This window comes from Callithrix jacchus, chromosome 12 (genome assembly GCF_049354715.1).
Source record: "Callithrix jacchus isolate 240 chromosome 12, calJac240_pri, whole genome shotgun sequence".
In the NCBI taxonomy this organism is placed as follows: Eukaryota; Metazoa; Chordata; class Mammalia; order Primates; family Cebidae; genus Callithrix; species Callithrix jacchus.
Window position 1 is genome coordinate 94,132,928 of NC_133513.1, and position 25,909 is coordinate 94,158,836.

At 47.1% G+C, this 25,909-nt stretch overlaps 1 long non-coding RNA gene across 3 annotated transcripts; it reads right to left on the minus strand.

Annotated features, from left to right (window-relative positions):
• Window positions 1–977: 977 nt before the first annotated feature.
• Window positions 978–24,486, minus strand: LOC118146373 (uncharacterized). 3 transcript variants are annotated; one of them, XR_008475643.2, is made up of 4 exons: window positions 24,305–24,486; window positions 23,858–23,986; window positions 15,471–15,629; window positions 978–1,476 (listed from the first exon to the last, which is right to left on the minus strand). It is a non-coding gene; the product is annotated as an uncharacterized LOC118146373 (long non-coding RNA). The 3 variants fall into 3 exon arrangements; XR_008475644.2 differs by lacking the exons at window positions 23,858–23,986; window positions 24,305–24,486 and adding exons at window positions 20,297–20,377; window positions 22,506–22,557; XR_013525088.1 differs by lacking the exons at window positions 23,858–23,986; window positions 24,305–24,486 and adding an exon at window positions 22,506–22,557.
• Between the last annotated feature and the right edge of the window lie 1,423 nt (window positions 24,487–25,909).

Consider the following 25,909-nt stretch of genomic DNA (forward strand, 5'->3'; position numbering starts at 1 on the left):
AAAACCCAGTCTCTACTAAAAATACAAAAGATTATCTGGGCATGGTGGTGCATGCCTGTAATCCCAACTACTCAGGATGCTGAGGCAGGAGAATAGCTTGAATCCAGGAGGCAGAGGTTGCAGTGAGCCGTGACTCCTGCACTGGACTCAAGCCTGAAATGACAGAGTGAGACTGTCTAAAAAAATAAAATAAAGCATATTCTGCATTAATTTTTTGCATTTATGTAAGCAAAGTGTAAGGGGAAATTATGACAGACCTTCATAGAATTATTCTACTCTATCTTTGTTGCCTCATATTCATTTAAATATTTTTGTTTTTCTTCATCAGTGACATCTCCCCACATTCCACAAAGTTTCATCAATTTCAGGTCAGTATTGGAAGCCTTGACCCCTGCCCAGACATTTCTGCTGTACCTCATGTAAGGTAAGAATGGCTTATCTTTGAGGGTTTTGGAATAGTAATACCAGAGGACGCCATGATCCAGGCTATTGGTGCAGGAGTTCCCTCCCGGCCTGTAGCTGTAAGTGTGGAACTGTAGCCTGTGTGGAGTGCATCCCACAAACAGTGGTGTGCTGGGCACTTGTGCTGCAGGAGCTGCCGGTGGGGGGGTGTGGTGGTTAGGGCACAAGATGGTCTTTTTCACATTTTGAAAAATTAAATTTTCATTTCCTTAAGAACGAATCTGATTAGGGAGATTAGCAGATCACTTGAGCCCAGGAGTTTGAGATGAGCCTGGGTAACATGGTGAAATTCCATCTCTACAAAAAATACAAAAATTAGCCGGGCATGGTAGTAAGATGGGATTCGTTCCCTTGACCTTGATCCCCTTCATGGCTCATTTCACTTAGCCTGCAGTCCGTGGATGGCTAAGTGTTAACAGCTCAGTGCAGGGTCAGGGTGACAGCCTCCTGCACCTGCCCTTTTTGACAACCAAGTTCTTGCTCAGTGTCCAGAAAGAATCAGGTCACACAAACTGTTTGAAAGGTGATGAATGCAGGCTTTACTGAGCAGTGGAAGTAGCTGCTGATGGAAGAGGAGCTGGCAAAGAAGAAGGTGGTCTTTCCCTGAGGCCGCACTGTCTGAAGTGAGCCGCGTTTGTCCATAGTCTCCAGTGCTAAGTTGTTTATCCTCCACTTGCCACTCAGCTACTTATATCCCCGACAACTTGTATCAGCCACTTGTGTTGCCCTTTTCTTCTGCCAGTCGATCTGGTTTTTATGGGCACAGGATAGGGTCGTGGGAGGCCAAAAAGGCAATCATTTGGGTAGAAAAGCGGGGTCAGCTGTTTTCACTTAGGCAGAGGTTCCAGGCTTGAGGCTGGGGTTTAGGTGGGAGCCCAGCTGTTCTGTATCAGTAGCACACCTGTAGTTCCAGTTATTCAGGAGGCTGAGGTGACCTCCTGAGCCCAGGAGGTCAAGGCTGTAGTGAGCCATGATTGCACCCCTGCACTCCAGCCTGGGTGACAGAGCAAAACCCTGTCAAAAAAAGAAAAAAAAAGGTCAAATCTAAAACACCATGGAAAGAGCATCCACAGCTTCAGCTTTGCTCCCCATTCCTCTGGTTCTGTAGAGGGAGGAAAATGCCTGGATTTACTATCTCGCTAAAGTCACACCCAGTTTGAGAGAGTCAAGTCCCCCTGTATTAATATACTGTCTTCCTTTCTGTGTTCTTGATACTCTGGCATCTGAGGCCCAGCTGACTGGAGATAGACTGCCCCTCCTAGACTAGCTGATTCTGAGAGGTAGTTAGGGACTCACCTCACTGGGGTCTGTGCCTTTCATATGCAAATGAACCAGTCCAGAGCCCATACTGTTTACCACCTCCTCTGTCTGACTCTTACAATCTATCAGGCGATATTCTTCTCCCTTTATTGATAAAGGGAGAAGTCTGACAGATAACTGTCAGAGGCATTTGAACCAGAGAAACTCCATCTTTTGGAGTTTTGAATAGGGCAGGGTAAAATAAGTCTGACACCTACTGGGCTGCATTCCCAGTAGGATTCTTAGTCACAGGATGAGATAGGAGGTCAGCACAAGTTGCATATCACAAAGACCTTGCTGATAAAACAGCATGTGATAAAGAAGCCGGCCACATCTCACCAAAACCAAAATGTCCATGAAAGTGACCTCTGGTCATCCTCATTGCTCATCATATGCTAATTATAATGCATTAGCATGCTAAAATACATTCCCATCAGCACCATGACAGTTTACAAATGACAGGGCAACATTAGGAAGTTACCCTATATGGTCTAAAGCGGAGAAGAAACTTCATTTCTGGAAATTGCACACCCCTTTCCTGGAAAATTCATGAATAATCCACCCCTTGTTTTGCATATAATCAAGAAATAACCAGAAAAATAGCCAGTGAGTACCCCATGCTGCTGTTCTGCCTACGGGGTGGCCATTCTTTCATTTAAGTAAAGGTTACTTTTTTTTTTTGAGACGGAGTCTCACTCTGTTGCCCAGGCTAGACTGCAGTAGCACAATATTAGCTCATTTCAACCTCCACCTCCCAGGTTCATGTGATTCTCCTGCCTCAGCCACTTGAGTAGCTGGGATTACAGGCATGTGCCACCACACCTGGCTAATTTTGTATTTTTTAGTAGAGACAGGGTCTCACTATGTTAGCCAGATTGGTCTTGAATTCCTGGCCTCAAGTGATCCACCCACTTTGGCCTCCCAAAGTGCTGGGATTACAGGCATGAGCTACTATGCCCAGCCAAGTAAAGGTTACTTTCTTTCTTTTTTTTTTTTTTAATTTTTTTAATTGCATTTTAGGTTTTGGGGTACATGTGAAGAACATGCAAGATAGTTGCATAGGTACACATGTGGCAGTATGATTTGCTGCCTTCCTCCCCTTCAGCTATATCTGGCATTTCTTGCCATGCTATCTCTCCCCAGCTCCCCACCCCCCACTGTCCCTCCCCTATTCCCCTCAACAGACCCCAGTGTGTAGTGCTCCCCTCCCTGTGTCCATGTGTTCTCATTATTCAACACCTGCCTATGAGTGAGAATATGTGATATTTCATTTTCTGTTCTTGTATCAGTTTGCTGAGAATGATGTTCTCCAGGTTCATCCATGTCCCTACAAGGGACATGAACTCATCGTTTTTGATTGCTGCATAATATTCCATGGTGTATATGTGCCACATTTTCCCTGTCCAGTCTATCATCGTTGGGCATTTGGGTTGATTCCAGGTCTTTGCTATTGTAAACAGTGCTGCAATGAACATTCATGTGCATGTGTCCTTATAGTAGAACGATTTATAATCCTTTGGATATATACCCAGTAATGGGATTGCTGGTCAAGTGGAATTTCTATTTCTAGGTCCTTGAAGAATAGTCACACTGTCTTCCACAATGGTTGAACTAATTTACACTCCCACCAGCAGTGTAAAAGTGTTCCTATTTCTCCACATCCTCTCCAGCATCTGTTGTCTCCAGATTTTTTAATGCTCGCCATTCTAACTGGCGTGAAATGGTATCTAAGTGTAGTTTTGATTTGCATTTCTCTTATGACCAGTGATGATGAGCATTTTTTCATACGTTCATTGGCCTCATGTATGTCTTCTTTTGTAAAGTGTCTGTTCATATCCTTTGCCCACTTTTGAATGGGCTTGGTTGTTTTTCGCTTGTAAATCTGTTTGAGTTCTTTGTAGATTCTGGATATCAGCCCTTTGTCAGATGGGTAAACTGCAAAAATTTTTTCCCATTCTGTTGGTTGCTGATTCACTCTAGTGACTGTTTCTTTCGCCATGCAGAAGCTGTGGAGTTTGATTAGGTCCCATTTGTCTCTTTTGGCTTTTGTTGCCAATGCTTTTGGTGTTTTGGTCATGAAGTCCTTGCCTACTCCTATGTCCTGAATGGTTTTGCCTAGATTTTCTTCTAGGATTTTTATGGTGTTAGGTCTTATGTTTAAGTCTTTAATCCATCTGGAGTTAATTTTAGTGTAAGGCGTCAGGAAGGGGTCCAGTTTCTGCTTTCTGTCCATAGCTAGCCAGTTTTCCCAACACCATTTGTTAAACAGGGAATCCTTTCCCCATTGCTTGTTTTTGTCAGGTTTATCAAAGGTTGTATGGTTGTAGATATGTTGTGTTGCCTCCGATGCCTCTGTTCTGTTCCTTTGGTCTATATCTCTGTTTTGGTACCAGTACCATGCTGTTTTGATTACTGTAGCCTTGCAGTATAGTTTGAAGTCCAGTAGTGTGATGCCTCCTGCTGTGTTCTTTTTACTTAGAATTGACTTGGCTATGCGGGCTCTCTTTTGGTTGCATATGAAGTTTAAGGTGGTTTTTTCCAGTTCCATGAAGTAGGTCATTGGTAGCTTGATGGGGATAGCATTGAATCTGTAAATTACTTTGGGCAGTATGGCCACTTTCACGATATTGATTCTTCCTAACCATGAACATGGAATGTTTCTTCATCTGTTTGTGTCCTCTCTTATTTCTTTGAGCAGTGGTTTGTAGTTCTCCTTGAAGAGGTCCCTTAGGTTCCTTGTGAGTTGTATTCCTAGGTATTTTATTCTCTTTGTAGCAATTGTGAATTGCAGTTCATTCTTGATTTGGCTCTCTTTAAGTCTGTTAATGGTATATATGAATGCTTGTGCTTTTTGCACATTGATTTTGTATCCTGGGACTTTGCTGAAGTTGCTTATCAGTTTCAGGAGATTTTGGGCTGAGACAATGGGGTCTTCTAGATATACAATCATGTTGTCTGCAAATAGAGACAATTTGGCTTCCTCCTTTCCTATTTGAATACCCTTTATTTCTTTTTCTTGCCTGATTGCTCTGGTTAGAACTTCCAGTACTATATTGAATAGGAGTGGTGAGAGAGGGCGTCCTTGTCTAGTGCCAGATTTCAAAGGGAATGCTTCCAGTTTTTGCCCATTCAGTATGATATTGGCTGTTGGTTTGTCGTAAATAGCTTTTATTATTTTGATATACATTCCATCAATACCGAGTTTATTGAGGATTTTAGTATAAGGGGCTGTTGAATTTTGTCAAAGGCCTGCTCTGCATCAATTGAGATAATCATGTGGTTTTTGTTTTTGGTTCTGTTTATTTGGTGAATTATGTTTATAGACTTGCGTATGTTGAACCAGCCTTGCATCCCCGGGATGAATCCTACTTAATCATGGTGGATAAGCTTTTTGATGTGCTGTTGCAATCGGCTTGCCTGTATTTTATTGAAGATTTTTTGCGTCTATGTTCATCATGGATATTGGCCTGAAGTTTTCTTTTCTTGTTGAGTCTCTGCCTGGTTTTGGTATCAGGATGATGTTGGTCTCATAAAATGATTTGGGAAGGATTTCCTTTTTTTGGATTACTTGGAATAGTTTCAGGAGGAATGGTAACAGTTCTTCTTTGTGTGTCTGGTAGAATTCGGCTGTGAATCCATCTGGACCTGGGCTTTTCTTGTGTGGTAGGCTCTTAATTGCTGCCTCAACTTCAGATCTTGTTATTGGTCTATTCATGGTTTCAACTTATTCCTGGTTTAGGCTTGGGAGGATGCAGGTGTCCAGGAATTTATCCATTTCTTCCAAGTTTACTAGTTTATATGCATAGAGTTGTTTGATGATGATTTGAATTTCTGTGGGATCTGTGGTGATTTCCACTTTATCCTTTTTTATTGCATCTATTTGGTTATTCTCTCTTTTCTTTTTTATTAATCTGGCTAGTGGTCTGTCTATTTCGTTGATCTTTCCAAAAAACCAGCTCCTGGATTTATTGATTTTTTGAAGGGTTTTTCGTGTCTCTATCTCCTTCAGTTCTGCTCTGATCTTTGTTATTTCTTGTCTTCTGCTAGGTTTTGAGTTTTTTTGATCTTGCTCCTCTAGCTCTTTCAATTTTGATGATAGGCTGTCAATTTTGTATCTCTCCACTCTTCTCATGTGAGCACTTATTGCTATATATTTTCCTCTAGAGACTGCTTTAAATGTGTCCCAGAGATTCTGGTATGTTGTGTCTTCGTTCTCATTGGTTTCGAAGAACTTCTTTATTTCTGCCTTCATTTCATTGTTTATCCAGTCAGCATTCAAGAGCCAGTTGTTCAGTTTCCATGAAGCTGTGCAGTTCTGAGTTAGTTTCTGAATTCTGAGTTCTAACTTGATTGCACTGTGGTCTGAGAGACTGTTATGATTTCCATTCTTTTGCATTTGCTGAGGAGTGATTTACTTCCAATTATGTGGTCAATTTTAGAGTAGGTGTGATGTGGTGCTGAGAAGAATGGATATTCTGTGGATTTGGGGTGGAGAGTTCTGTAAATGTCTATCAGGTTTGCTTGTTCCAGGTCTGAGTTCAAGTCCTGGATATCCTTGTTAATTTTCTGTCTGGTTAATCTGTCTAATATTGACAGTGCTGAGAGATCTGCTGTGAATCTGATGGGCTTCCCTTTGCGGGTAACCCGACCTTTCACTCTGGCTGCCCTTAGCATTTTCTCCTTCATTTCAACCCTTGTGAATCTGATAATTATGTGCCTCGGGGTTGCTCTTCTTGAGGAATATCTTTGTGGTGTTCTCTGTATTTCCTGGAGTTGAATATTGGCCTGCCTTGCTAGGTTGCGGAAGTTTTCCTGGATAATATCCTGAAGAGTATTTTCCAGCTTGGATTCATTCTCTTTGTCACATTCAGGTACACCTATCAAACATAGATTAGGTCTCTTCACATAGTCCCACATTTCTTGGAGACTTTGTTCATTCCTTTTTGCGCTTTTTTCTCTAATCTTGCCTTCTCATTTTATTTCATTGAGTTGATCTGTTACCTCTGATATCCTTTCTTCTGCTTGGTCAATTTGGCTGTTGAAACTTGTGCATGCTTCGCGAAGTTCTCATGTTGTGTTTTTCAGCTCCATCAATTCACTCATATTCCTCTCTAAGTTGTCCATTCTTGTTATCATTTCCTCAAATCTTTTTTCAAGGTTCTTAGTTTCTTTGCATTGAGTTAGAGTGTGTTCTTTTAGCTCACGGAAGTTTCTCATTACCCACCCTCTGAAGTCTGATTCTGTCATTTCATCACACTCATTCTCTATCCAGCTTTGTTCCCTTGCTGATGAGGAGTTGTGATCCCTTGCAGGAGGAGAGGTGTTCTGGTTTCAGGCATTTTCCTCCTTTTTGTGCTGGTTTCTTCCCATCTTTGTGGATTTATCCACCTGTCATTTGTGTAGTTGCTGATTTTCAGATTGGGTCTCTGAGTGGATGTCCAGATTGTTGATGATGAAGTTATTTCCATTTCTTAGTTTTCCTTCTGACAGTCTGGCCCCTCTGCTGTAAGACTGCTGAGGTCCACTCCAGGCCCTGCTTGCCTTGGGATCACCTGCAGCAGCTGCAGAACAGTAAGGGTTGCTACCAGTTTCTTCTTCTGCTATCTTTGTCCCAGAATGATGCCCGCCAAATGTCAGTCTGATCAGTCCTTTGTGAGGTGACTCTTTGGATATACGGGGTCAGGGAGCTGCTTGAGGAAACAGTCTGTTCTTTATAGGAGCTCAAGTGCTGAGCTGTGAGCTCCGTTGTTCATTCAGAGCTGCTAGGCAGGTACGTTTAAATCTGCTGCAGCAGAACTCATAAACCCCCTTTTTTTCCCCAGGTGCTCTGTCCCGGGGAGTTAGGGCTTTATTTATGAGTATCTGTTGTGCTGCTGCCTTTTTTTTTCTTTTTCAGGGTTGCCCTGCCCAGCAAGGAGGCAGCCTAGTCACTGTCTGCCTGCAGAGGCTTTGTTGAGCTGCTGTGGGCTCTGCCCTGCTGCCATGTGAACTTCCCTGCAGTCCTGCTTATATGGGTGTGGTTAGAACTGTCTTGGCAATGGTGGCCCACCTCTGTAATGGCGGACTCTCTCTGTTATGGCGGGTTGCCTTGGCAACAGCGGGCTGCCTCAGCAATGGCAGACTACCTCTGTAGGGGTGGAGTGCCTCGATAATGGCGAACGCCCCTCCCCTACCAAGCTGCATGGTCCTGGGTTCAGCTATGCTTGCCGTGAAACTCTCAACCCTGAGCAATTCCAATTGCTGTTTTTTGTTTGTTTGTTTTTGTGGGGGTGGGACCCACCGAGCCTGATCACCTGGCTCCCTGCCTCAGAACCTCTTTTTTTTAAGTTGAACAGTTGACTCTCCCCAGTGTTCCAGTCGCCTGCTGAAAGGGTACCGGGATCTGTGTGATTTCCTGGGCGGCAATCCACTGCGCCAGCTGAAGAATTGGCGCTGCCCGGGAATCTCCTGGCCTGGCTCTCTGTTTCAGACCCATTTAATCAGATGAATGGGCAAATCTGCCTTCTCAGAGCTCCAATTGCCTGCTTAAAAGGGCAACCAGACCAGTGTATTTTGTATGGAGAGCCACTGCACTGGGGCGCTGGCAAAACAGCCACACTGGCTGAAACAGCCGTGCTGGCCAAAACAGCCGCGCTGGTGACCCGTGGGGCTCCTCCGCCTGGGAATCTCCCAGTCTGTGGGCAATAAAGATCCATCTGGAAATGTGACATCCACTCACCCTCTGAGCTTTCACTGGGAGCTGCAATCCTGAGCTGCTCCTAAAGGGCCATCTTGGATCTTCTCCAAGGTTACTTTGTTAATAAACTTGTTTTCACTTTATTCTATGCACTTGCCCTGAATTCTTTCTTGCTCAAGATCCAAGAACCCTCTCCTGGACTCTAGATGGGGACCCCTTTCCCATAATGCAACTAAAGACATCCCCTGTAGCCCGGAACCCACCAGAATTATTCAAACTAGCCAGTGCTGAATCTAAATGTGCTCACCCTTGTTAAGTGCACTCTGAATGAAGAGACCACCTAAATAGGCTTTGTATGAGCAACAAGGCTATTTACCCGGGTGCAAGTGGGCTGAGTCCAAAAAGAGAGTCAGCAGAGGATGGTGAGATAGGAGCTGGTTTTATAGGTTTGGGGTAGGTCATGGAAACTTACAGTTTAGGGCAGATTTTTGCAAGCCATGGGGGCAGGGGGGTGCACAGGGTCCAATGTCACAAGATTGACTTATCAGTTGAAGCAGGAACAATGGTAGAATGTCACAAGTTTGGTTCATCAGGCCATAGGGTCCAGGGTCACAAGGTTGACTTATTAGTTGAGGCAAAACAACGGTGGAATGTCACAAGGTCGGTTAATCAGGCACTGCAGGAGCTAGCTATTCTTCTCCTTTTGCAGTTTTCTTGTTATCTCAGACTTTCTGGCTCCAGGAGGCCATCTGGAGGTGTACATGTGGGTGACAGGCGTCACCATGGCTTGATTATGGTATAGTCCATGGTGCAGTCAGTTCAAAGAACCTTGCAACATTGACTTGCCGTGGCTTTCCTGTGGAAATCACCAGGAAGACTCTGGCCTGTTCTTTGCCCTGCCTCCTGCCTCCAGACTGACCTGTGTGCTTCCCCACAGGGCCCTGCATGGCACAGTGTGACTGACCCTCCTCTTGGGAACTGTGCCTAACAAATTATCTTTTCAATAGCAGTCTTCTCCTGATCTGTTAGCCTCACTATACCTGAATAAAAACAGAATCCTGGGTATAGTTAAAAATCATCTTCCATGGGAAACTTGGTACTGGTTAGAAGGGATATAGATGCTGAGTCACTTCAAAATGACAAATATCTACTATATAATGCAGACAGAAGCAAATGAAGCCAGTCAGGAGTATGGAGGAGTAGGGTAGATAGGAGAATGGCAGACAACTGGGAAAGCTTGAAAGAGAGTTGAGGAGAGTAACTCCAGCTTATCACGGTCACGCTCCTGGATCTAGGCCCTTAGAAGGTCCACTTCTCTTTTTTTTTTTTTTGAGATGGAGTCTTGCTCTGTTACCAGGTTAGAGTGCATTAGTGCAATTTCGGCTCACTGTAACCTCTGCCTCCTGGGTTCAAACCATTCCGCTGCCTCAACCTCCTGAGTAGCTGGGACTATAGGCACAGACCACCACACCCAGTTAATTTTTTTAATATTTTAGTAGATGGAGTTTCACCATGTTGGCCAGGATGGTCTTCATCTCCTGACCTCATGATCTGCCTGCCTCAGCTTCCCAGAGTGCTGTGATTACAGGCATGAGCCACCACACCTGGTAAAGGTCCACTACTAACTCTGCAACTTCAAGTCTGTGACAAGACCCTGTTTCTTTCCAGAAAGCACACCGCTTTTGGTTAAGCAAGTCTGTTTTTGTTCCTTGCAGCCCATGATTCCTCCTTATAACAGGGAACTTTGAACCCACACAGATGCATCTCAATGCCTTTTTCCAGCCTGTGGCCCAATGGTTATCTGTCCAGGCACCTCCAGCCCTCCCCTTTCCCCCTCCTCCCCCAGCCTGACGCCTCCAGGCTTTGGCTCCCAGACCAGTGCCTTCCTAGCCCTGATCCTCCCTTCTCTTCTGGTCCAGCTACCTCCCACCTCGTCTTCCTTGACCTCAAATGGGGTTTCCCTTCTGCAGAGCAGGGATGGAGGCAGGGGTCCTCCCAGCAGAGAAGACTCGAGTTCCTCCTCTCCTGCCTGGGCAGCCCCACTCCCCCAGGCTGGCAGAGGCTGGCTCCGCAGCTCCTGATCGTCTTCCTCTGGTCTGGCTGCCTTACCTTTTTAGCCTAAATCCCAGCCCCTCCTTTTAGGAACTGTCATCATGTTTAATCCTGCCTGAGGGAGACCCCTCCACCTCCCTAAATGGAAGGTATTTCATTACACGCTAAAGTGCAGTTTAAGTAGCTGTAAGGAAGTGTGACAGAAAGTCTGTCAGAGTGGGGCTGGACTTGCCAAAACTTGGTATGATGTGGGGACTCTGTCAACGTGCTCCTGGAAACCTGAGCTGAGCCCAGGCTGGGGCTGGCAGGATGTTCAAGGTAAGAGGCAGGAAGTGGTGTGGGGGAGGGGCAGACAAGGCACTGGACCCCCGGGGTGGCCTGAGAAGAAGGGCTCCCAATGGATGGGGGCCTGGGACTTCCTCGTTATTGTGCTGGCAGACAAAGGCAGATGGGCCACCAGGACACCCAGACTGCATTAGGGTGGGGCAGGTCGGGTCCAACTCTTGTTGGAACAGGAGTGGGGGTAGAAGGTGGGTACGGAGGAGGAGGGGCAGGATTTCCTCCAACAAGTGTATCAGCCTGAGGCCAGAGGCGGGGGACCTGGGGAGGAAAGGCTCTCCTTCAGAGGACAGAAGTTGGTTCCTGGAGGAGAAAACCAGAGCCTTGGCAGCTGGAGCGCCCAAGCCTGGCCACCGACAGTATTCAACAGCATCCACTGTGCCCGAAGGTAGCCAATGGAGCAAATATTGTCAATGGCCTGGCTGGAGTCCATAGACTTTTCCTGGCCCCTTCTTGGTGCCCCATCTCCCACATGCCCTGGTTTAATCTACAGATGCCCAATCTTTCTTTTCTTTTCTTTTTCTTGGGACAGAGTCTTGGTCTGTTGCCCAGGCTGGAGTGCAATGGCTCCATCTTGGCTCACCGTAACCTCCACCTCTTGGGTTCAAGTGATTCTCCTGCCTCGGCCTCCCAAATAGCTGGGATTACAGGCACGTGCCACCACACCCAGCTAATTTTTGTATATTTAGTAGAGACCAGGTTTGACCAGGTTGGCCACGCTGGTCTCGAACTCCTGACCTCAGGTGATCCACCTGCCTTGGCCTCCCAAAGTGCTGGGCTTACCAGCATGAGCCACCATGACAGGCCCAGGGCCAGGTGGTCACAGAGTGGGGGCTCAGTCTGCATTCTTTCCTCAGCCTCTTCCCTGGCATCTTCTGCAAGTCACTCTGCACTCCCCGATCCCTCTGGGTGAGCCCAGGACCTGCCACACTGTGCCAGCCTTGCCCAAGCCACCCTCCCGCTGGGACAGGGTCTTTCCAGACTCAGCAGGCTGAAGCACCTGAGGCTTTCATTTTAATTATGAACCACTTCAAAGCCTTCCTGGAAGCAGGTGAGAGATAAAGTGTAAACAGGTGAATGAGTGAGTCATCCGGCCCTCCCTTCCCGGATATTCCTGTCATCCATCCTGCCTCTCTCTCACTCAGTCTTTGCAATAACCAACTTGGGTTCTTTCCTAATTCTGGGATTGTCCTGGAGCCGAGGCCTTCCGGGGCTCCTCCACCCCCCATCATCACCTACCTCATCTTCCTCTTCAGCACACCCCCAACATTGTCTAAGCGGTAACTCACCTGAGCAAAGCACTTGACACAGATTCATTTACTCCTCACAACAACCTGATGACGTAGGTGCTATTATGTCCATTTTACAGGTGACAAAAGCAAGGCCTAGAGAGGTGAAATAACTTGCCTGTCTATGGTTACGCAGGTTAGTGGTGGGCCCAACGTTCAAATTCCAGCAGTCAGACTGGGCACGGTGGTTCATGCCTGTAATACCAGCACTTTGGGAGGCTGAGATGGGTAGATCTGACCAGGAGTTCAAGACCAGCCTGACAAATATGGCAAAACCCTGTCTCTACTAAAAATACAAAAATTAGCCGGCCGTGGTGGCAGGTACCTGTGGTCCCAGCTACTCAGGAGGCTGAAACAGGAGAATTGCTTGAACCCAGAAGGCAGAGGTTGCAGTGAGCTGAGATCATGCCACTGCACTCCAGCCTGGGTGACAGAGCAAGAATCCATCTCAAAAAAACAACAAAAACCCACAAAACAGATTCCAGCAGTCTGACTTCAGAATCAGTTCTCTCCCCTTCCCTTCCCTGCCCTCTCCCTCTCCTCTTCCTCCCCTCTCCCTCTTTTCCTTTCCTCCCCTCCCGTCCCCTCCTCCCCTCTCCTCTCCTCTCCTCCCCTCCTCTCTCCTTCCCTTCCCCTTCCTTTCCCTTTCCTTTTTTCTTTTCTTTTCTTGAGACAGGGTCTTGCTCTGTTGCCCAGGCTGGATGCAGTGGTCCAATCATGGCTCACTGAAGCCTTGACCTCCTGGGCTCAAGCAGTCTTCTCACCTCGGCCCCCTACCCCAAGTACCTGGAACTATAAGCATGCACCACCATGCCCGGCTATGTTTTAAATTATTTTTGTAGAAACGAGGTCTCAAAATGTTGCCCAGGCTGCTCCAAACTCCTGGGCTCAAGCAATTCTCCCACCTTGGCTTCCCAAAGTGCTGGGATTACAAGGCATGAGCCCCTGCTTCCAGCCTGGGTCAGTGCTTTTTAAAAAATATTTGTATTTATTTTTATCATTCAGACATGTGGTCTCACTATGTTACCCAGGAAGGTCTTGACCTGGGCTCAAGGGATCTGCCTTCCTTGACCTCCCAAAGGTGCTGGGATTACAGGTGTGAGCCACCTCGCCTGGCCAAGATTCCGTACTTTTTTTCTTTTTTCTTTGAAACAGAGTCTCTCTCTGTCACCAGGCTGGAGTGCAGTGGCACCATCTTGGCTCACCACAACCTCCGCCTCCCGGGTTCAAGCAATTCTCCTGCCTCAGCCCTCTGAGTAGCTGGGATACAGGAATTTGACACCACAACTGGCTAATTTTTGTATTTTTAGTAGAGACAGGATTTCACAATATTGGCCTCAACCTCCCAAAGTGCTTGATTACAGGCATGAGCTACCATGCCCAGTCTTTTTTTTTTTTTTTTTTTTGAGACAGAGTCTTGCTCTGTCACCCAGGCTGGCATGCAGTGGCACAATCTCTGCTGACTGCAACCTCCACCTCCTGGGTTCAAGATATTCTCCTGTCTTAGCTGGCCGACTAGCTGGGAGTACAGTAGTGTGCAACCACGCTCGGCTAATTTTTTATTTTTAGTAGAGACAGGGTTTCACCATGTTGGCCAGGCTGGTCTCAAACTCCTGACCTCAGGTGATCGGCTCACATCAGCCTCCCAAAGCCCTGGGATTACAGGTGTAAGCCACTGCACCTGGCAAAAGTCTGCACCTTTTTTTTTTGAGACGGAGTCTTGCTCTATCACCAGGCAGGAGTGCAGTTGTGCTATCTCAGCTCATGGCAACCTCTGCCTCCTGGGTTCAAGCCATTCTCCTGCCTCAGCCTCCCAAGTAGCTGGGACTACAGGCACCCTCCACCACACCCAGCTAGTTTTTGTATTTTTGTAGAGAGGGGATTTCACCATCTTGGCCAGGATGGTGTATCTCTTGACCTCGTGATCTGCCCATCTTGGCCTCCCAAAGTGTTGAGATTACAGGCATGAGCCATCTCGCCCTGCAAAAGTCTGTACCTTTTTTTTTTTTAGACAGAGTTTTGCTCGTTACCCAGGCTGGAGTGCAATGGCGCGATCTCGGCTCACCGCAACCTCCGCCTCCTGGGTTCAGGCAATTCTCCTGCCTCAGCCTCCTGAGTAGCTGGGATTACAGGCACGTGCCACCACGCATGGCTAATTTTTTTAATTTTTAGTAGAGACGGGGCTTCACCAGCCAGGCTGGTCTTGAGCTCCTAACCTCGTGATCCACCTGCCTCAGCCTCCTGAAGTGCTGGAATTACAGGCATGGGCCACTGCGCCCAGCCAAAAGTCCATACTTTTAGGCACTATATATGCCCCCCCCTCCTCTTTTTCCCCTCTAGATTTCTCAACTGTACACACACACACACTCTCTCTCTCTCACATACACACGCACACACCTGTGCAAACTGCATCCTCAGGATCTCTTCCAAGTGCAGATGCCCTGTAGCTCTGCCTTCTGACTCTGCTCCAATCATATACACATCTTACTTGCTTGACAAAGCTGAACCCATAACAAGCACACGTTCTCCCTATACTCCTTCTCCAAGGTCAGGAGAAGAGAGAGCCGCCCAGCTGTGTGTGTGTTGGCGGAGGGGGCAAGATAATCGAGGTGACTTCTTGGTGAGACCTCTGCTCTGCATATCAGTTTTTGGAAGATTCATCCAGGCCCTAGCGGGAAGGCTGAAGAATGGGGAGTTGCAAAGCTGACTCTGCAGCCCATTTCTCTCCATCCACTGTGACCAGAGCCTCAGCCTCACATTTAGGGAGGGGAGCAAGTGGGTGGAGTGTGCAGTGGGGGAGATGTTGGTAGGTGAACAGCTCATCACATCCTAGGCCCTATAGCTGGAGAGTCAATGTGGCAGAAGGCTCTGGAGTCAGACAGGCCTGGGTCTGAATCTCACTGCTTTGTGGTCTTGGGCAAGTTCTTGACCTTTCTGAGTCTCAGCGACTTAAGGTGGAAAATGAGATAATAAACAGCAGCTAATTCTAGATGTTGAGTCAACTCCATTTTGCAAAACTATTGGGCAAAAATTTGCTGGAGAAAGGGATAGTCTCAAAGTATTTTTCTGCAGAGTACTGACTAATTTCAAAGGGGGAAAACAGTAACCTTTACAATGGATAGATCTGGCAGGAACCATGGTAACCAAATGATCAAAGGTAGCATCACCAATCATGGGGCAAACTGACATCCTGTGCTTCCTCCCTGATGCTCCGAGAAGGACACGGCGGCATTCTCATGCGGCATCCCTGTCAAAAATGCGTAAACAGAATCTAATCATGAGAAAACTGCCAGACAGCCAAACTCTTCAGAAATATCAATATAATGAAAGGCAACAAAGATCGAGAACTTTACCAGGTTAAAGAAAATGTGCTGGGTGCAATGGCAGGTGCCTGTAATCCCAGCTTCTCAGGGGGCTGAGGCAGGAGAATAGCTTGAATCAGGGAGTCAGAGGTTTCAGCGAGCCGAGATCATGCCACTGCACTCCAGCCTGGTGACAGAGCGAGACTCCACCTCAAAAAAAAAAAAGAAGAAAGAAAGAAAATGAAAGATATGACAACTGCCTGCAACACAGAATCCAGGACCAGACCCTGTATCTGCTCAAAAGAAAATTCTTTAAAAGACAGTATTGGGACAAAGGGTAAAATTTGAATATGGACCATGTAATAGATGAATAGTGTGTTGTATCAGTGATATGTCCTTGACTTGGTAATTGTCCTGAGGATATATAAGAGAATATATTTATTCTTAAGAGATATGTGGGCCGGGTGTGGTGGCTCACGCCTGTAATCCAAGCACTTTGGAGGCCAAGGTGGGTGGATCACCTGAGGTCGGGAGTTCAAGACCAGCCTGACCAACATGGTGAAACCCTGTCTTTATTTAAAAAGATAAATAAATTAATTAATTAATCAATCAATTAATTAAATAAATAAGAGATATATGCCAGCCAGGCATGGTGGCTCATGCCTGTAATCCCAACATTTAGGGAAGTTGAGGTGGGAGGATCTCCTGAGCCCAGGAAGTTAAGGCTCAGGAGTTGGACACTAGCCTGGGCAACAAAGTAAGACCCTGTATCTTCAAAATAAAAAATTAGACCAGGAGCAGTGGCTCACGCCTATAATCCCAGCACTTTGGGAGGCCGAGGTGGGTGGATCATAAGGTCAAGAGATCAAGACCATCCTGGTCAACAAGGTGAAACCCCATCTCTACTAAAAAAATACAAAAATTAGCTAGGCATGGTGATGAGTGCCTGTAGTCCCAGCTACTCGGGAGGCTGAGGCAGGAGAATTGCTTGAACCCAGGAGGCGGAGGTTGCAGTGAGCCAAGATTGTGCCATTGTACTCCAGTCTGGGTAGCAACAGCAAAACTCCGTCTCAAAAAAAATAATAAAAAATAAAAAATTAGCTAGGTGTGGTAGCATGTGCCTGTGGTCTCAGCTACATGGCAGGCTAAGGAGAGGAGGATCGCTTGAGCCCAGGAAGTCAAGGCTGCAGTGAGCCATGATTGCACCACTGCATTCCAGTCTGAGTGACAGAGCAAGACCCTGTCTTAAAAAACAAACAGGCAAAACCCCACAAATCTATGCAAAAAAAGTATTTACAGATATTACAGATAAAGGGTTATGATGTCTGAAACTTACAATCAAATGATGGATCACACACCACAAAAAAACTAAAATAATTACATCTATGCGTGAACATGCACGAGTTTTTATAAAGAAGAGAGAATAAAATGTAGTAAAATATTCCTCATCAGTGAAAAGGTATTTGAGAGTTTTTTATACTATTCTTTTAGCTTTTCAGTGGGTTACATTTTTTTCAAAATAAGAAGGTTGTTAAAAGGGAGTTTCTGAATTCACACAAGTGGTGCATCCATCCTGGCACTCACCAGACCTTAGCTGAGGCCAGTTACCGCCTCTGCAGGACCATCGGTCCCAAAGGCAGTACATCCCAGGCTGCCCTCTGAGACAGGGATCAAGGTTCTTTCCCATCCTCAGCCTCTACTGAGATCTCCAAGCTTCAGCCTCCCTTGTAACCACTCTTGGAGTCTCCTGGCCAGAGCTGAGAGGTGGGGAACAGGAAGGGATGGTGGGGGAAGGGAAAACCGCCCTTCCTCTTTCCTTACTCCCAAGAATGAGATCGTTGAAGAGTCCAGACAGATTTGTCCAACGTATCAGGGGGTTTATGCTGAGGGATTCTGTGGACAGAAGAGGTACTGATTGAGAAGGAGGAATGCCTGTTTCATTCTCCTGCCTCTTGGCGATGGCTGCGCCTCCAAGCCCAGGAGGGTGTTCTTCCCAGTGCCGTGAAGGCATCACTCAGCCCTGGGAAAGCCAGCCCGAGTGTCAACATTCTGGCAGAGAGAAGTGCTAGATGCTTATTTGAAGATGTCTGAACAGACTTGTTTGAGAGACAGCTGGAGTTGTGAAGTAATCCCGGCGTCTCCCCATGTCTCGGTTTTGAAGGCAGGCTTTGCCTGCAGGCCTCTGACCTCTAACGTCCTTCTATTTTTCTTAGCAATTGACAAAACTTTGCTTAAGACTTGGGGATGACAGAAGTCAACACAGAAAGGAGCTCATCATTGAGAAGGGTTACTCTTAAGACCCTTTCTCCATGGGACAGAAGCCAACTCCGTTTGGGATCCTCCAGGCCAAATGCCTGGTCTGGGAATGCCATACCAGGTGCACCCCATTCCAACTCTGTACACTGACCTCTGCTGGCTCCCCTGGAAGCCAAGGCCTCCAGTCCAAGTGGGCAGTGCCACCTGGGGAATGGCCGGGGGAATGGCCAGCTCTGGCTCAGAGACCTGCTTCGGGAATCCTCCCCCAGAGTGGAAGCAGGCTCCAGAACCCATTGGCTGAGGCCAGGCAGAATGAGTCCTAGCAGGACAATAAACTTCCAGGGACAACAAGAACATAAAGGAAGCCAAGGGCCTGTCAGAAGAATGATTTGAGTCTGCAAAGCCAGGCCTGGGAGTAAGAGCTGATCAGGACCACAGAAGAGGAGTATCCAGAGCCATTAACCGCCACCTTCCCTCCCTGGCTTCCCTGCTAGTTTCTCTGCCACAGCCATAGTCCTTGACAGGGGTGTCACACTACAGACCAAGCACAGAGGCCAGGACCTGCCCGACCAGCTCTGTTCTTTGAGAAAGTTCCCCAACCACAACATGGGCATGGAGGGGCTGCTGGTCACTGTATCCCTGCACCCCTGGCCCAGGGAAGATCAGCCCAGGGAAGGGCGCTTGACACACACCAGTGAATCAGCTCCTTAACTGGGATTTAACATACAGCCCATAGGAGATGGAGGGTCTTTCTTGACCCTGAAGTTAACAGTTGAGGTGACAGAATTCTAGGTTGTCAGTCTTCCCATGTCCCACATGAAGGTCCAACATGAGGAAGTGAGGCCAGCACAGAGAAAGGAGCCGCGCTGCAGTGATATTGTTGGTGTTTCTGGACCCAGTTGTTCCAGAAGCCCTCCCTGGTCTGTTTGTATCACTGATAGGAGCTAAGCCATTTCTGCCATTCCCCTTGGGCTACTTTGAGTTAAACTTCTGTCTCTTATTTATTTATTTATTTTAGATGGAGTCTTGTTCTTTCGCCAGGATGGAGTGCAGTGGCATGATCTTAGCTCACTGCAACCTCCATCTCCTGGATTCAAGAAATTCTCCTGCCTCGGCCTCCTGAGTAGCTGGGACTACAGGTGTGCGCCACCACGCCCGGCTAATTTTTTGTATTTTAGTAGAGACAGGGTTTCACCATGGCCAGGATGGTCTTGATCTTCTGACCTCATGATCCACCCACCTCAGCATCCCAAAGTGCTGGGACTACAGGCATGAGCCACCACACCCAGCTCTGTCTCTTCTTTAAAGGCAGGGGGAGGGCACTGATTAATGTGCCATGTGAGCCTCCTCTTCCTCCAGTCACAGTCGGTGTGAATACTTGACCCGAAGCAAACCAAGACATAGGCTGGACTGGGTCCAGCAGAAACAACCTCTCTCCCTCCCTCTTCCCTTCATATTTATTTTTATTATTTTTTTTTAGACAGAGTCTTGCTCTGTTACCCAGGCTGGAGTACAGTGGTGCGATCTTGGCTCACTGCAACTCCACCTCCTGGATTCAAGTGATTTTCCTACCTCAGCCTCCCAAGTAGCTGGGATTACAGGTGCCCAGCACCGCACATTGCTACTTTTTGTATTTTTAGTAGAGATGGGATTTCGCCATGTTGGCCAGGCTGCCCTCGAACTCCTCACCATATGTGAGCCACCACACCCAGCCTCCCCCTCATATTTAAACTGAGAGGTAGAGATTACAATCTGATGGCTGGAACTGAAGGCTGTCTAGACTCAGGACTAGGACAATTTGGTTGGGGGCTCACTGATGGAAAAAAGAAGAAAGCCTGTTGAGATAGATAGGAGAGAAGAGAACCATATGAGCAAATCGAGAGAGAGAGAATTTTCCCAATTCCTGCTTCCTGCCCTTCTTTCTGTATCATCTTCTGAACCCATACAATATACCCTGGCTTAGGCTTTTCTGGAGGTATAACTGACAGAAACCTACCCAGGCTAACTTACAAAAAAGGGTAGTCTTTTTTTTTGTTTTTTAAGACAGAATATTGCTCTTGTTACCCAGGCTGGGGTGCCGGGGCACGATCTCAGCTCACTGCAACCTCTGCAGGTTCAAGAGATTCACTTGCCTCACCTTCCTGAGTAGCTGGGATTACAGGTACCTCCCACCACACCTGGTTAGTTTTTGTATTTTTAGTAGAGACAGGATTTCACCATGTTGTCTAGGCTGATCTTGTACTCCTGACCTAAGGCAATCCGCCTGCCTCAGCCTCTCAAAGTGGTGGGATTACAGATGTGAGCCACCCTGCCCGGCTTTAAAAGGGTAGTCATTACAAGGATGGCAGGTGTCTCCTGGAACCCTGGGACAGGTGGCACACCCGGGCCTCAGGATGATATAAAGGCCAGGCAGCCCTTTTCTAAATGGGCCTGTGGTCTCAAGCATCTTATTTGAGACCAATTTCCTTCAGTTCTCCATGTGCATGAGGCTAAGTATTGCTGTCAATAGCCCCAGACTATACAAAGTCAAGTGGCCACAGAGATGTCCTGCTCTCTCTCTGGCCCTTGCCCGAATGCTCAGGAGAAAGGCTCTGGCAGGCCCAGTCTGGGTCAGTACCTACTTGCTCCAGCCAGCCATGTCTGGTGAAGTGGGGTCCCACTGTCTGCTACAGCCCACCTCAGGGAAGGGTCAAAGAGGAATCCTAAAGGAAGACATACAAATGGCAAACAGGCATATGAAAAGGTACTCAGTCACTGAGCATCAGAGAAACACAAATTAAAACTACAAGATATCATCTCACCCCAGTTAAAGTGGCTTTTATCCAAAAGACAGGCAATAACATGCTGATGAGGATGTAGAGAAAAGGGAACCCTTGTATGCTGCTGGTCAGAATGTAAATCAGTACAACCACTATGGAGAACAATTTGGTAGCACTAAAAATAGAGCTACCATACGATCCAGCCATCCCCCTGCTGGGTATATACCCAAAAGAAAGGAAATCAGCTTGTCAAAGAGATCCCTGCACTGCCATGCTTATTGCAGCACTATTCACAATAGCCGGGATCTGGAAACAACCTGAGTGTCCAACAACAGACAAATGGATAAAGGAAAATGTGGTACTGGCTGGGGGTGGTGGCTCACGCCTGTAATCCCACTACTTTGGGAGGCCAAAGCGGCCAGATCACCTGAGCTCAGAAGTTCAGATGTGAGCCACCCTGCCCGGCTTTAAAAGGGTAGTCATTACAAGGATGGCAGTATGTAAATCAGTACAACCACTGGTCACCTGGTCAGTATGGTGAAACCCTGTCTCTATTAAAAATACAAAAATTAGCTGGGTGCGATGGCTCACGCCTATAATCCCAGCACTTTGGGAGGCCAAGGCGGGTGGATCACGAGGTCAAGAGATCGAGACCATCCTGGTTGACAAGGTGAAACCCCGTCTCTACTAAAAATGCAAAAATTAGCTGGGCATGGTGGTGCGTGCCTATAGTCCCAGCAACTCAGGAGGCTGAGGCAGGAGAATTGCTTGAACCCAGAAGGCGGAGGTTGCGATGAGCCGAGATCGTGCCATTGCACTCCAGTCTGGGTAACAAGAGCGAAACTCCGTCTCAAAAAAAAAAATTAGCCATGCAGGGTGGCATGTGCCTGTAATCCCAGCTACTTGGGAGGCTGAGGCAGGAGAATCACTTGAACCTGGGAGGTGGAAGTTGCAGTGAGCTGAGATCACGCCACTGCAATCCAGCCTGGTGATGGAGCAACACTCCATCTCAAAAAAAAAAAAATAAATAAATAAAAGATCCTGTCATCTGGAACAGGATGACATGGATGGAACTCGTGATCATTATGTTAGGTGAAATAAGCCAGGCACAGAAAGACAAACTTCACAAACTTCTGGCCAGGCTTGGTGGCTCATGCCTGTAATCCCAGCACTTCAGGAGGCCAAGGCAGCAGATCATTTGAGGCCAGAAGTTCGAGACCAGCCTGGCCAACAGGGTGAAACCCCATCTCTATTAAAAATACAAAAAATGAGCCAGGCTTGGTGGTGTGTGCCTGTATAGTCCCAGCTACTTGGGAGGCAGAGGCAGGAAAATCACTTGAACCTGGGAGACAGAGGTTACAGTGAGCCGAGATCGCACCATTCCACTCCAGCTTAGGCAACAGAGCAAGACTCTGTCTCAAAAAAAAAAAAAAAACTTCTCATAGTCTCACTTATTTGTGGGAACTAAAAATTAAAACAACTGAACTAATGGAAAGGAACAGTAGAACAATGAGAAGAGTAGTGGTGGTGGGAGGTGTTGATTAATGGGTACAAAACATATTCGTTATAATGGAATGAATAAGATCTAGTATTTGATAGCACAACCGCGTGACCACAGTCAACAATAATTTGTGGTACACTTAAAAATAACTAAAAAAAATAAGTGGATTATTTATAAGACAAAGAAAGGATAAATGTTTGAGGTGATGGATATCCCATTTACCCTAATGTAATTATTACCCATTGTATGCCTGTATCAAAATACCTCATGTACCCCGTAAATATATACACCTACTATGCACCCACAAAACTTGAAAATAAAAATCTTTTTCTAAAACAAGGAATCCTCTGCAGCTGTTATATCAAGCTACTTTGGGTAGGATCCCATTTCCGGCCACTGAACAGAGCTGACTAAAGCAGCTGCCAGTAGCTTTGGGGTACCTGTTGCCCCTCTCTCTGTTGGAAGTGTATGCCTCAAGAGGATGTCCAATACTTCTGGAGTATGCACAGACAGGCCAGTTCTTCCCAGAGGCCGAGAACATTCTTCCACAATGTATCTCCTAGAACTCACCGTGATGCCAGCTGACTGTCCCTCTCTTCACCGGCTTCCCACCACCATTCCTGAGAGAGAATTGGCCAGTGACATAGTATCTGACCCATCATGGCATTCTGTGGAGGGTCACAAAGAATCCTATGGAATGTTCCAAGGGCCGACTTCTATCTGTCATGTTAAGTATAACTTACCCTTTCAGGAAGGACAAATACCAAGATTTCGCCAGGTCTGGACAATCCTGGAACCCTGCACACCTGACACTGAGGGCAGAATTCTGGAAGTTGAACATCATGCCGAAGATTTCACCAGGACTGGGAGGCCATGCTGCAGAGGTGGGCAGGTCAGTGAGAGTCCCAGGCACCTCTTCAGCTTCTGCACTTAGGACTCAAAAGACATTGAGGTCACCCAGAGGCCAGAGTTTTCTTCCTTGAGCATCTCATGTGCTTGGCAGAGCCCCTGTGGAATCTCTCTAACTTCTCATTCTTCCACAATGACTTGGCAACAGGCAGCCCCAGATCTGGGGTGGGACAGGGGCTTCCTCACAGAGCATAGGCAGCTTGAAGGCTCAAAGTGGGAAAGACAGGGGATGTTTACCATTGAATGTTGCTACGATAAAATGAAAGGATATCTGGCTTGTGTTAAAGCAGAGGCATATATATACATGGCTGGTATTGAAAAGGTGATAGAGTTTGGGTGTTTGTCCCCTTCAAATCTCATGTTTCAGTATAATCCCCAGGCCAGGCATGGTGGCTCATGCCTGTAATCCCAGCACTTTGGGAAGCCGAGGCAGGCAGATCACTTGAGCTCAGGAGTCTAGGACCAGTCTAGCCAACATGGTGAAACTCCCCCATTTTTACTACAAATACAAAAATTAGCTGGGCGTGGTGGCACATGCCTGTAGTCCCAGTTACTTGGGAGGCTGAGGCAGGAGAATTGCTTGAACCCAGGAGGCGGAGGTTGGAGTGAGCCGAGATAGCGCCACTGCACTCCAGCCTGGGTGACAGAGCCAGACTCAGTCTCAATAAATAAATAAATAAACAAATAAATAAATAAATAAAAGTAAATAGGTAAATGTAATCCCCAGTGTTGGAGGTGGGGCCTGGTGAGAGGTGTCCCCCACTTGGGTCATGGGGGAGGATCCTTCTTGAATAGCTTGGTGCTATACTCACAATAATGAGTGAGTTTTCACTCTGAGTTCACATGAGATCTGGTTGTTGAAAAGGGTATGGTGGCCAGGTACCACCAGTGGCTCACATTTGTAATCCCAGCACTTTGGGAGGCCAAGGCAGGAGGATCACTTGAGCCTAGGAGTTTGAGACATCCTGGGCAACATGGCAAGATTCCGTTTCAACAAAAAATGAAAAAATTACCAGTCATGGAGGTGTTAGCCTGTGGTCCCAGCTACTCAGGAGGCTGACGGGGAGGATCACTTGAATCTGGAACGTGGAGGCTGTAGTGAGGTTTGATTGTGCCACTGTACTCCAGCCTGGGTGGCAGCCCTGTCTCAGAAAAAACAAAAAAACAAAACAGGGAGTGTATGGCACCCCCTCTGTCCCTGCCTCACTTTCTCACCATGTGAGCCAGCCTCCCCTTCTTCACACATGATTAGAAGCTTCCTGAGGCCTTGCCAGAAGCTGAGCAGATGCTGGTGCCATGCTTCTTGCACAGCCTCCAGAACCATGAGCGAATTAAACCTCTTTTTTAATAAATTACCAGCCTAAGTATTTTTTAATATCAATGTATGAATGAACTAACACAAAGGGATAATTCAGAATTTTAAATAAACACCAAAAACCACAAACAAGGATTCTTCATACCTGAGTATGTCCCTCACACATTCGGCACAGTCTAGTTCCTGTGCGACCTACCCTCTGCGGGAGGCCTGAGCTCCTTCGGGAAAAAACCGGACCGCAGGTTAGAAGAAAGTCTTAAGTTCAGGCTTTATTGAGAGGAAAGAGCCTCCGGGCAGACCAGCCGGGAAGAAGAGGAAAATGGCCGCGCCGCTCAGAGGAGCAGGGTTCTTTTATAGGGGGCTGAAGGGCTGAGGGAGTGGGGAAGCCGAGAGAGCCGAGGTGGCGGGCAACGGTTGGTCCATTTAAACCGCTGGGCGGGAAGCCAGGTGGCGGGAAGCTGGGGAGTGCTGATGAGGCAGGCGGTGATTGGTCAGCCGGTTGCCGGGTGGGAGGTGGCTGTGGCCGGGCGGGAAGGCTAGAGCGGTATGTAGAGTGAGCGATAAGGGAGCCTCTTTGTAGGAGAGGGAAAGAGAGCTTTCACGACAGGGGCAGAGTTTTCCAAACAGTTCCTATCACTTTTTTTGTTTTTTTTTTTTGAGATGGAGTCTCACTTTGTCGCCAGGCTGGAGTACAATGGTGCGATCTCAGCTCACTGCAACCTCCACCTCCCGGGTTCAAGTGATTCTCATGCCTCAGCCTCCCAAGTAGCTGGGACTACAGGCACATGTCACCACGCCCAGTTGATTTTTTTTTTTTAAGACAGAATTTCGCTCTTGTTGCCCAGGCTGGAGTGCAGTGGCGTGATCTCGACTCAGTATAACCTCTGCCTCCCGGATTCAAGCAATTCTCCTGTCTTAGCCTCCTGAGTAGCTGGGACTACAGGCATCCGTCACCACACTGGGCTAATTTTTGTATTTTTAGTATTTAGTATCTATGTATTTTTGTATTTTATGGTTTCACCATGTTGGCCATGATGGTCTTGATCTCTTGACCTTGTGATCCACCCACCTCATCCTCGTAAAGTGCTGGGATTACAGGTGAGCCACTGTGCCAGGACACTTTCTGTTGTTGTTCTGAGACAGAATCTCACTTTGTTACCCAGGCTGGAGTGCAGTGGCACCATCACAGCTCATTGCAGCCTCGACTTCCTGGGCTCAAATGATCTTCCCACCTCAGCCTCCCAGGTAGCTGGGACTACAGGTGTGCGCCATCATGACAAGCTAATTTTTTATTTTTTATAGGAAGAAGTCTCACTAGACATGTTACCCAGTCTGGTCGCCAACTCTTGGGATCAAACCATCCTCCCACCTCTGCCTCACAAAGTGCTGTGATTGCAAGTGTGAGCTACCACACCTGGCTCCCCATCACTCTCTAACACTAATGTTCTCCTTCAACTTGAGTAAAACACAATTTCCTGAATCATCCTGAGTGACCGCTGGTCGTCCTCACGGCTCATTACATGCTAATTATAATACATTAGCATGCTAAAAGAAACTCCCACCACCATGACAGTTTACAAATGCCATGGCAATGTCTGGAAGTTAGCCTGTGTGGTCTAAAAAGGGGAGGAATTCAGTTCCAGGAATTGCCCGCCCCTTTCTGGGAAGACTCATGAATAATCCACTCCTTGTTTAGCATATAATTAAGAAATAACCATAAAAAACAGAAGCCCTTGGGCTGCTCTGCCAA